Source organism: Coffea arabica, chromosome 11e (genome assembly GCF_036785885.1).
Source record: "Coffea arabica cultivar ET-39 chromosome 11e, Coffea Arabica ET-39 HiFi, whole genome shotgun sequence".
In the NCBI taxonomy this organism is placed as follows: domain Eukaryota; kingdom Viridiplantae; phylum Streptophyta; class Magnoliopsida; order Gentianales; family Rubiaceae; genus Coffea; species Coffea arabica.
In genome coordinates, this window is record NC_092331.1 from 20,474,850 (window position 1) to 20,488,281 (window position 13,432).

The following is a 13,432-nucleotide window of genomic DNA, read 5'->3' on the forward strand; positions in this document are numbered from 1 at the left end:
GCAGGGTTAATCATCCACACATCATATAAAGTTCCGTAGAATCAGATGTCTAATTCACCAAATCATTTCTAACCTAGGCATCCATCCCATTTCGTATTCGGGTACTAGAATCTAAAATAAGATAATTCACCACTTGAGCTGGCCAGTCCCAAGAGTAAATCATCTATATTTGAAATTCCTACCCGACATATGTATCTATAGTCTCCAAGTACCAAAATAATGTTTTAAAATCTATAATACACCGTGATTCATAACTTATGCTCAAAAGAGCACTTAGTCCCTTACACTCATTCATATGATCGAGACCACAACACCACTTGGTCCCAAACTCAATCCGCGCAGAGACCACGCGAACCTGGCTCTGATACCACCTGTGACAGCCCCACTATCCCCTAAGGCGTACCAAAGAGGTTAGCAGACTGTCTGCCCAACTCTCGCCAGGACTACTAAGACGCAACTCAAAACGTGCCGGAATTCAATAGCGCAATACAGTAGCGCGCGGAAAAAAAAAATGAAACAAAAATGAAAATCGAAACGTAAAGTGAATAGTGCCTACCACGTCACAATCCGACCAGGACCCAATCGAATACAAGTAATTTCATATAATCCTTGAAATGGACATATACAAACCAAATATAACACATGAACATGGGTACATGCTTCTATAAACCACATTCGTATTTTTACAAATCAAAAGGGAACATTAGAATCCAAGTACAATTAGGGTTTCCAACCATTGAGGAGCTATACAAAATCTCTAAACTAGCTCAACATGCTTCAAAATCACAGTTCCAAAAGTGGTTCCCTGTAAGGAAAACAAGGATAACGGAACGGGGTGAGCTAGAAGCTAATTGAGGTACCAAAAGCATAACAGTGGAATCATGGAAAAACACTTTTAGGGCACATATACACATCAAGTAAGAGAAATAAACGAACACCACAATTTAAAGGATACAGGTGGCCCTCAGGAGCCAAATCCCTGTTGCAATAATTGATCCAGTCTCGTTGACTCTCCGTCAACATTTAATAACACACTCATGTCCGTAGACCCCCCTTACGCCAAAATCCCGTTCACCAAACATACCCCTTACCGGGCCCGAATGCCGAACAGGAATAGTTATGGTATTACTCGAGTATACCGGAATCAAGAGTCTCAATACCCAAAGATTCCTCAGGAACAGGTACCCATGGATTGTCAATTACCTCGACCAAGCCCTTGCTGGCTCGATTTAATTAACTCCCCATGAGGTTGAACTCAAGTTTAACAGGAAGATCGTTCGACACACTTCTAAACGATCTCATAACAAGCGCAAGTAACAAGTTCAAGTACATAACAAGTACAAGTAATAGATTCCAGTTCATTCAGTGCAGGCAAGATAACGAGTGTGATAAAGTACACCCTCGTTTCATTCAGAATAACAGAGTTCATAGGTATCCATGTCACACATTTCAAGTATAGATGAACCAATTAAACAATAATTCAGCGGAGTGGTACACTCACCAGTTAAAGCAGAGTTCAACCAAGGTAGGGCTCTAATCACCAAGAAACCCTAGAATAGCCAAGGTAAACAATTATGGTTCCCATAGCCACAATTTCAGTAAATAAAATGCACAAATGAGGCTCGACTACAAGTCGTAGACCTCGCCAACTAATTACTCATGCAAGTGTGCAAAACATGATTTCGGGAACGAAAGGTAATATGAAAACTTAGGGCTCGAACAACCCCAAAAGCCAATCTTATATATCCCAAATCAAACCAAATTCGAAAGAATCCAACAATCCAAAATTTGGACAGCATATCCCCTACATTTCCTTACTTTTCCATCCTGCAAGCAACACCAATTCATCTCCAATCAACCACATACACATTATAGACTATAGAATACACCTTTCGGCACAATAAGCACAACTGAAGCTACACTTATCGGATTGAAACGAATCTTATGGCGTTTCGAAGCCAAAACATAAACCTACATTTATTATGAAGACCTCCAAAGCCAAATCAGGCATTTTCATGGTAAAAAATGGAAATCCCCACGAAAACAGAAATCGGCCGGCGAAACAGGGTTCATGGGCAGTCAAGGGTATTTCGGTCATTTCACAGGTTACAGTGCTCCGATTGAGCTGAAATGTTGTAGGCAGCTAGTTAACATCATTTGCTACAACTTTAATGTTTTAACCTGAGCCTGATTCGGCCTCTAACATGCTCAAATAAAACCGGACAGAACAGAGAAAATTGAAACCCTAATGCTGAAATTTCCGCACAAAACTGAAATTTTTCGCAAATAACCGCAATTAACGCACAAGAGGTCTATTTAACACCATTTAGAGCCATCAATTCAAGCCAACCATATCCATAATAGGAAAACAGAAAAATTCTCACAAAAATCAGAAATTTAGCTAACTTCACTCTAAACCATAAAATCTTCCATAAAATCACATAACTAGCCACCACAAGTCATGAATTAGCCATTATTGGAAACAAACAATGAATCTTTACACACCATACCTTGATACCTCACAAAAGGTAGTATCTTAGGTCTCTTTCTTCCAAAACAACTCCACTAACTACCTCAATACTACTTAGCTAGGGGTTTTTATGGAGTAATTTGAAGTTGTAACGGTTAAGTTGTGAGATTGAGCAAGATTGAGAAGAAGAAAGTTGGAGGTTTTTCTTTCTTTTGCTCTCTAAGAGAGTCGGCCAAGAGAGCGATGTATGATGATGAATTTTGGGTCAATTTCTTGGTTATTTAGTAAAGTTGGTAAAATGGTCAAAGTCCAACCTTTAATCACAAAGTGACACTTGTCACCTTTTTGGTTTATAGCTATCCCTTTGTCTCTCTACTACTAATCCATATAGATAACCTCTAATTGTCTCTCAACACCTAGTAAATTACTCTCAGTATACAACACTTAACCTAATTGGCCGAAATTTCTCTCACTTAATGCACTAGCGGGTCCCACGTCCAATATACACATCAAATATCTCATGAACTAACTTATACTAGAAAAATGAGTTAAGAACTGTATTTACTTATAAAAATATCTCTAAAGTTAACATAATAACAAAAATGTAGAAAACGGGTACAAAGAAAGAAAATAAGGCCTAGAAATTCAAAAAATTTTCGGGTTCTCACACTCTCTCCCCCTTAAAAGAATTTCGTCCTCGAAATTTCTTATCGTCGCCTTCTCCGGGATACAAAACTTTTATTACTTCTTTCTCACACTCAAATTGAGCACCGTACCTAGCCAATCAATCAGTATTCCTTCACTAGCCAAGCTCATTGAATTCTTTCGTATAGTTTCTTTTTCCTTCTCAAATTGAACGTCTTATACACCATTCTGGTGATCAAACGGTGGAATACTAGAATCTTACTTTCCACGTCTTCAAACGAGTCAGGGGCTTGATGTTGCTCTAGGGCATACGCCCGAGCCGACACCTTTGGTCCATTCTTCTCCCCCTTCGACTGGTCAGGGTTGGTCGGGGTGGGCTGTTGGCTCCTACTCCCTTCTCGAGATCGGCCTAGGCAATTTCCGATTTGATGATCTGTACTCCCACAACACAGACATTTTCTTCCTTTCTTCCAACAGACCTCCTCCGTGTGATTCGGCTTCCCACAGTACCCGCAGGGACCACGGGAAGAGGAGACTAAGCCCCTCTGTGAAGCGCCACTTGGCATCCCTGGTAGTTGTACTGCCCCGTTGCCTCTTCCAATCTTAGGAGGCATACTCTTATCCCCTTGCTCTGATTTACTTCCAGGAAATCCTCTTTTCTTAGCTTGGAAGTTTCTAACTTGTAACCTCGCGCTTTCAACTCGTTGAGCTTTCTCCACCGCATCACTAAAGGCATTGAGTTGAGCTACCACCAAGTCATTCTGAATCTCAACATTTAATCCCTGGACAAAACGCCTTATCCTCCTTTGTTCGGTCACAATTAGTTCGGGAGCGAACTTAGACAACCTAGTGAACTGGCTCTCATATTCGGCGACAGTTTGAGTTCCCTGCCGAAACCTAATGAATTCATCTTCTTTCTTTTCCTGGATCAGAGGTGGGAAATACTTCGTGTTGAACTCTCTCATGAAATTCACCCACGTCCTTGGAGTTTGTTCTCTTTTCCATTTCAGTCTTATGATATTCCACCAAGAACGGGCCGCTCCCTTCAGTTGAAAGATGACAAATGTCACCTGTCGCTCCTCAGTATAGTGTAGCATGGCAAAAATATCAATCATCTTCTCTACCACCTCTCGACCACGTTAGGGTCGGGTCCTCCACGAAATTTCGGTCGCGAGAACTTTTGAAATCGTTCAAGAGCTTTATCCTCATCCTCGGTATGATTACCAGGATTTTTCGACTGAGTAATAGGATTTTGGCCTTGATGTTCCACTACGTGAGCCAAAAGGTCGGTCATACATTGGATAGCGACAGCTACCTGAATGTTAGGGTCCATTCCAGGTTCAGGGTTGGGTTCAGGCATTGGTTCCCGATTTTCTCCTTCATTTAAGGGTTGCCTACGTCCACGGCCCCGGCCTCGTCCACTTCGAGTTCCTTCCATTGGATTAACTAATCTAGGCTCGAGGCGCGAATACAATATATAACTAACGAGGTCAGTCAGTCAGATATATATCTAATATGTCCAAATCAATTCAAAAAAAAAACAAATATACATATAACACGACTATATCAAACAAATCACACAGTAACAGTCAGTCAGATACAAGCAAAGGAAATTCTATGGAAGTAAGGGGGTCATTCAATAGTACATACTACGAACTAGACCAGGAGTACAAAAGCAACTAACAAAAAAAATTCCACCCTAGGGTTCCATCCGTAATCTACAAGAAATAGCAATTTATCTCTTAGGCAGGGTTAATCATCCACACATCATATAAAGTTCCGTAGAATCAGATGTCTAATTCACCAAATCATTTCTAACCTAGGCATCCATCCCATTTCGTATTCGGGTACAAGAATCTAAAATAAGATAATTCACCACTTGAGCTGGTCAGTCCCAAGAGTAAATCATCTACATTTGAAATTCCTACCCGACATATGTATCTATAGTCTCCAAGTACCAAAATAATGTTTTAAAGCCTATAATACACAGTGATTCACAGCTTATGCTCAGAAGAACACTTAGTCCTTTATACTCATTCACATGATCGAGACCACAACACCACTTGGTCCCAAGCTCACTCCGCGCAGAGACCACGCGAACCTGGCTCTGATACCACCTGAGACAGCCCCACCTTCCCCTAAGGCGTACCAAAGAGGTTAGCGGACTGTCTGCCCACCTCTCGCCAGGACTACTAAGACGCAACTCAAAACATGCCGAAATTCAGTAGCGCAAGACAGTAGCGTGCGGAAAAAAAAACAAAAAAAAAATACGAAACAAAAATGAAAATCGAAACGAAAAGTGAATAGTGCCTGCCACGTCACAATCCGACCAGGACCCAATCGAATACAAGTAACTTCTTATAATTCTTGAAATGGACATATACAAACCAAATATAACACATGAACATGGGTACACGCTTCTATAAACCACATTCGTATTTTTACAAATCAAAAGGGAACATTAGAATCCAAGTACAATTAGGGTTTCCAACCATTGAGGAGCTATACAAAATCTCTAAACTAGCTCAACTCATGCTTCAAAATCACAGTTCCAAAAGAGGTTCCCTGTAAGGAAAACAAGGATAACGGAACGGGGTGAGCTAGAAGCTCATTGAGGTACCAAAAGCATAACAGTGGAATCATGGGAAAATACTTTTAGGGCACATATACACATCAAGTAAGAGAAATAAACGAACACCACAATTTAAAGGATACATGTGGCCCTCAGGAGCCAAATCCCTGTTGCAATACTTGATCCAGCCTCGTTGACTCTCCGTCAACATTTAATAACACACTCATGTCCGTAGACCCCCCTTACGCCAAAATTTCGTTCACCAAACATACCCCTTACCGGGCCCGAACGCCGAACAGGAATAGTTATGGTAATACTCGAGTATACCGGAATCAAGAGTCTCAATACCCAAAGATTCCTCAGGAACAGGTACCCATGGATTGTCAATTACCTCGACCAAGCCCTTGCTGGCTCGATTTAATTAACTTCCCATGAGGTTGAACTCAAATTTAACAGGAAGATCGTTGGACACACTTCTAAACGATCTCATAACAAGCGCAAGTAAAAAGTTCAAGTACATAACAAGTACAAGTAATAGATTCCAGTTCATTCAGTACAGGCAAGAGAACGAGTGTCATAAAGTACACCCTCGTCTCATTCAAAATAACAGAGTTCATAGTTATCCATGTCACACATTTCAAGTATAGATGAACCAATTAAACAACAATTCAGCGGAGTGGTACACTCACCAGTTAAAGCAGAGTTCAACCAAGGTAGGGCTCTAATCACCAAGAGACCCTAGAATAGCCAAGGTAAACAATTATGGTTCCCATAGCCACAATTTCAGTAAATAAAATGCACAAATGAGGCTCGACTATAAGTCGTAGATCTCGCCAACTAATTACTCATGCAAGTGTGCAAAACATGATTTCGGGAACGAAAAGGAAATATGAAAACTTAGGGCTCGAACAACCCCAAAAGCCTATCTTATATATCCCAAATCAAACCAAATTCGAAAGAATCCAACAATACAAAATTTGGACAGCATATCCCCTACATTTCCTTACTTTTCCATCCTGCAAGCAACACCAATTCATCTCCAATCAACCACATACACATTATAGACTATAGAATACACCTTTCGGTACAATAAGCACAACTAAAGCTACACTTATCGGATTGAAACGAATCTTATGGTGTTTCGAAGCCAAAACATAAACCTACATTTATTATGAAGACCTCCAAAGCCAAATCATGCATTCTCAAGGTCAAAAATGGAAATCCCCACGAAAACAGAAATCGGCCGGCGAAACAGGTTTCATGGGCAGTCAAGGGTATTTCGGTCATTTCACAGGCTATAGAACTCCGATTGAGCTGAAATGTAGTAGGCAGCTAGTTAACATCATTTGCTACAACTTTAATGTTTTAACCTGAGCCTGATTCGGCCTCTAACATGCTCAAATAAAACCGGACAGAACAGGGAAAATTGGAACCCTAATGCTGAAATTTCCGCACAAAACTGAAATTTTTCGCAAATAACCGCAATTAACGCACAAGAGGTCTATTTAACACCATTTAGAGCCATCAATTCAAGCCAACCATATCCATCATAGGAAAACAGAAAAATTCTCACAAAAATCAGAAATTTAGCTAACTTCACTCTAAACCATAAAATCTTCCATAAAATCACATAACTAGCCACCACAAGTCATGAATTAGCCATTATTGGAAACAAACAATGAATCTTTACACACCATACCTTGATACCTCACAAAAGGTAGTAGCTTAGGTCTCTTTCTTCCAAAACAACTCCACTAACCACCTCAATACTACTTATCTAGGGGTTTTTATGGAGTAATTTCAAGTTGTAACGGTTAAGTTGTGAGATTGAGCAAGATTGAGAAGAAGAAAGTTGGAGGTTTTTCTTTCTTTTACTCTCTAAGAGATTCGGCCAAGAGAGAGATGTATGATGATGAATTTTGGGTCAATTTCTTGGTTATTTAGTAAAGTTGGTAAAATGGTCAAAGTCCAACCTTTAATCACATAGTGACACTTGTCACCTTTTTGGTTTATAGCTATCCCTTTGTCTCTCTAATACTAATCCATCTAGGTAACCTCTAATTATCTCTGAACACCTAGTAAATTACTCTCAGTATATAACACTTAACCTAATTGGCCGAAATTTCTCTCACTTAATGCCCAAGTGGGTCCCACGTCCAATATACACTTCAAATATCTCATGAACTAACTTATACTAGAAAAATAAGTTAAGAACTGTATTTACTTATAAAAATATCTCTAAAGTTAAAATAATAACAAAAATGTAGAAAACGGGTACAAAGAAAGAAAATAAGGCCTAGAAATTCAGAAAATTTTCGGGTTCTCACACTCTCTCCCCCTTAAAAGAATTTTGTCCTCGAAATTTCTTATCGTCGCCTTCTCCGGGATACAAAACTTTTATTACTTCCTTCTCACACTCAAATTGAGCACCGTACCTAGCCAATCAATCAGTATTCCTTCACTAGCCAAGCTCATTGAATTCTTTCGTATAGTTTCTTTTTCCTTCTCAAATTGAACGTCTTATACACCATTCTGGTGATCAAACGGTGGAATACCAGAATCTTACTTTCCACGTCTTCAAACGGGTCAGGGGCTTGATGTTGCTCTAGGGCATACGCCCGAGCCGACACCTTTGGTCCATTCTTCTCCCCCTTCGACTGGTCAGGGTTGGTCGGGGTGGGCTGTTGGCTCCTACTCCCTTCTCGAGATCGGCCTAGGCAATTTCCGATTTGATGATCTGTACTCCCACAACACAGACATTTTCTTCCTTTCTTCCAACAGACCTCCTCCGTGTGATTCGGCTTCCCACAGTACCCGCAGGGACCACGGGAAGCGGAGACTAAGCCCCTCTGTGAGGCGCCACTTGGCATCCCTGGTAGTTGTACTGCCCCGTTGCCTCTTCCAATCTTAGGAGGCATACTCTTATCCCCTTGCACTGATTTACTTCCAGGAAATCCTCTTTTCTTAGCTTGGAAGTTTCTAACTTGTAACCTCGCGCTTTCAACTCGTTGAGCTTTCTCCACCGCATCACTAAAGGCATTGAGTTGAGCTACCACCAAGTCATTCTGAATTTCAACATTTAATCCCTGGACAAAACGCCTTATCCTCCTTTGTTCGGTCACAATTAGTTCGGGAGCGAACTTAGACAACCTAGTGAACTGGCTCTCATATTCGGCGACAGTTTGAGTTCCCTGCCGAAACCTAATGAATTCATCTTCTTTCTTTTCCTGGATCAGAGGTGGGAAATACTTCGTGTTGAACTCTCTCATGAAATTCACCCACGTCCTTGGAGTTTGTTCTCTTTTCCATTTCAGTCTTATGATATTCCACCAAGAACGGGCCGCTCCCTTCAGTTGAAAGACGACAAATGTCACCTGTCGCTCCTCAGTATAGTGTAGCATGGCAAAAATATCAATCATCTTCTCTACCACCTCTCGACCACGTTAGGGTCGGGTCCTCCACGAAATTTCGGTCGCGAGAACTTTTGAAATCGTTCAAGAGCTTTATCCTCATCCTCGGTATGATTACCAGGATTTTTCGACTGAGTAATAGGATTTTGGCCTTGATGTTCCACTACGTGAGCCAAAAGGTCGGTCATACATTGGATAGCGACAGCTACCTGAATGTTAGGGTCCATTCCAGGTTCAGGGTTGGGTTCAGGCATTGGTTCCCGATTTTCCCCTTCATTTAAGGGTTGCCTACGTCCACGGCCCCGGCCTCGTCCACTTCGAGTTCCTTCCATTGGATTAACTAATCTAGGCTCGAGGCGCGAATACAATATATAACTAACGAGGTCAGTCAGTCAGATATATATCTAATATGTCCAAATCAATTCAAAAAAAAAACAAATATACATATAACACGACTATATCAAACAAATCACACAGTAACAGTCAGTCAGATACAAGCAAAGGAAATTCTATGGAAGTAAGGGGGTCATTCAATAGTACATACTAAGAACTAGACCAGGAGTACAAAAGCAACTAACAAAAAAAATTCCACCCTAGGGTTCCATCCGTAATCTACAAGAAATAGCAATTTATCTCTTAGGCAGGGTTAATCATCCACACATCATATAAAGTTCCGTAGAATCAGATGTCTAATTCACCAAATCATTTCTAACCTAGGCATCCATCCCATTTCGTATTCGGGTACAAGAATCTAAAATAAGATAATTCACCACTTGAGCTGGTCAGTCCCAAGAGTAAATCATCTACATTTGAAATTCCTACCCGACATATGTATCTATAGTCTCCAAGTACCAAAATAATGTTTTAAAGCCTATAATACACAGTGATTCACAGCTTATGCTCAGAAGAACACTTAGTCCTTTATACTCATTCACATGATCGAGACCACAACACCACTTGGTCCCAAGCTCACTCCGCGCAGAGACCACGCGAACCTGGCTCTGATACCACCTGAGACAGCCCCACCTTCCCCTAAGGCGTACCAAAGAGGTTAGCGGACTGTCTGCCCACCTCTCGCCAGGACTACTAAGACGCAACTCAAAACATGCCGAAATTCAGTAGCGCAAGACAGTAGCGTGCGGAAAAAAAAACAAAAAAAAAATACGAAACAAAAATGAAAATCGAAACGAAAAGTGAATAGTGCCTGCCACGTCACAATCCGACCAGGACCCAATCGAATACAAGTAACTTCTTATAATTCTTGAATTGGACATATACAAACCAAATATAACACATGAACATGGGTACACGCTTCTATAAACCACATTCGTATTTTTACAAATCAAAAGGGAACATTAGAATCCAAGTACAATTTGGGTTTCCAACCATTGAGGAGCTATACAAAATCTCTAAACTAGCTCAACTCATGCTTCAAAATCACAGTTCCAAAAGAGGTTTCCTGTAAGGAAAACAAGGATAACGGAACGGGGTGAGTTAGAAGCTCAATGAGGTACCAAAAGCATAACAGTGGAATCATGGGAAAACACTTTTAGGGCACATATACACATCAAGTAAGAGAAATAAATTAACACCACAATTAAAAGGATACAGGTGGCCCTCAGGAGCCAAATCCCCGTTGCAAAACTTGATCCAGCCTCGTTGACTCTCCGTCAACGTTTAATAACACACTCATGTCCGTAGACCCCTCTTACGCCAAAATTCCATTCACCAAACATACCCCTTACCGGGCCCGAACGCCGAACAAGAATAGTAATGGTAATACTCGAGTATACCGGAATCAAGAGTCTCAATACCCAAAGATTCTCCAGGAACAGGTACCCATGGATTGTCAATTATCTCGACCAAGCCCTTGCTGACTCGATTTAATTAACTCCCCATGCGGTTGAACTCAAGTTTAACAGGAAGATCGTTGGACACACTTCCAAACGATCTCATAACAAGCGCAAGTAACAAGTTCAAGTACATAACAAGTACAAGTAATAGATTCCAGTTCATTCAGTACAGGCAAGATAACGAGTGTGATAAAGTACACCCTCGTCTCATTCAGAATAACAGAGTTCATAGTTATCCATGTCACACATTTCAAGTACAGATGAACCAATTAAACAACAATTCAGCAGAGTGGTACACTCACTAGTTAAAGCAGAGTTCAACCAAGGTAGGGCGCTAATCACCAAGAAACCCTAGAATAGCCAAGGTAAACAATTATGGTTCCCATAGCCACAATTTCAGTAAATAAAATGCACAAATGAGGCTCGACTACAAGTCGTAGACCTCGCCAACTAATTACTCATGCAAGTGTGCAAAACATGATTTCGGGAACGAAAAGGTAATATGAAAACTTAGGGCTCGAACAACCCCAAAAGCCTATCTTATATATCCCAAATCAAACCAAATTCGAAAGAATCCAACAATCCAAAATTTGGACAGCATATCCCTTACATTTTTTTACTTTTCCATCCTGCAAGCAACACCAATTCATCTCCAATCAACCACATACACATTATAGACTATAAAATACACCTTTCGGCACAAAAAGCACAACTGAAGCTACACTTATCGGATTGTAACGAATCTTATGGCGTTTCGAATCCAAAACATAAACCTACATTTATTATGAAGACCTCCAATGCCAAATCATGCATTTTCATGTTCAAAAATGGAAATCCCCGCGAAAACAGAAATCGGTCGGCGAAAAAGGGTTCATGGACAGTCAAGGGTATTTCGGTCATTTCAAAGGCTACAATACTCCGATTGAGCTGAAATGTAGTAGGCAGCTAGTTAACCTCATTTGCTACAACTTTCATGTTTTAAACTAAGCCTGATTCGGCCTCTAACATGCTCAAATAAAACCGGACAGAACAGGGAAAATTGGAACCCTAATGCTGAAATTTCCGCACAAAACTGAAATTTTCCGCAAATAACCGCAATTAACGTACAAGAGGTCTATTTAACACCATTTAGAGCCATCAATTCAAGCCAACCATATCCATCATAGGAAAACAGAAAAATTCTCACAAAAATCAGAAATTTAGCTAACTTCACTCTAATCCATAAAATCTTCCATAAAATCACATAACTAGCCACCACAAGTCATGAATTAGCCATTATTGGAAACAAACAATGAATCTTTACACACCATACCTTGATACCTCCCAAAAGGTAGTAGCTTAGGTCTCTTTCTTCCAAAACAACTCCACTAACTACCTCAATACTACTTAGCTAGGGGTTTTTATGGAGTAATTTCAAGTTGTAACGGTTAAGTTGTGAGATTGAGCAAGATTGAGAAGAAGAAAGTTGGAGGTTTTTCTTTCTTTTGATCTCTAAGAGAGTCGGCCAAGAGAGAGATGTATGATGATGAGTTTTGGGTCAATTTCTTGGTTATTTAGTAAAGTTGGTAAAATGGTGAAAGTCCAACCTTTAATCACAAAGTGACACTTGTCACCTTTTTGGTTTATAGCTATCCCTTTGTCTCTCTAATACTAATCCATATAGGTAACCTCTAATTATCTCTCAACACCTAGTAAATTACTCTCAGTATACAACACTTAACCTAATTGGCCGAAATTTCTCTCACTTAATGCACTAGCGGGTCCCACGTCCAATATACACATCAAATATCTCATGAACTAACTTATACTAGAAAAATGAGTTAAGAACTGTATTTACTTATAAAAATATCTCTAAAGTTAACATAATAACAAAAATGTAGAAAACGGGTACAAACAAAAAAAATAAGGCCTAGAAATTCAGAAAATTTTCGGGTTCTCACACTCTCTCCTCCTTAAAAGAATTTCGTCCTCGAAATTTCTTATCCTCGCCTTCTCCGGGATACAAAACTTTTATTACTTCCTTCTCACACTCAAATTGAGCACCGTACCTAGCCAATCAATCAGTATTCCTTCACTAGCCAAGCTCATTGAATTCTTTCATATAGTTTCTTTTTCCTTCTCAAATTGAACGTCTTATACACCATTCTAGTGGTCAAACGGTGGAATACCAGAATCTTATTTTCCACGTCTTCAAACGAGTCAGGGGCTTGATGTTGCTCTAGGGCATACGCCCGAGCCGACACCTTTGGTCCATTTTTCTCCCCCTTCGACTGGTCAGGGTTGGTCGTGGTGGGTTGTTGGCTCCTACTCCATTCTCGAGATCGGCTTGGGCAATTTACGATTTGATGATCTGCACTCCCACAACGCAGACATTTTCTTTCTTTCTTCAAACAGACCTTCTCCGTGTGATTCGGCTTCCCACAGTACCCGCAGGGACCACGGGAAGCGGAGACTAAGCCCCTCTGTGAGGCGCCACTTGACA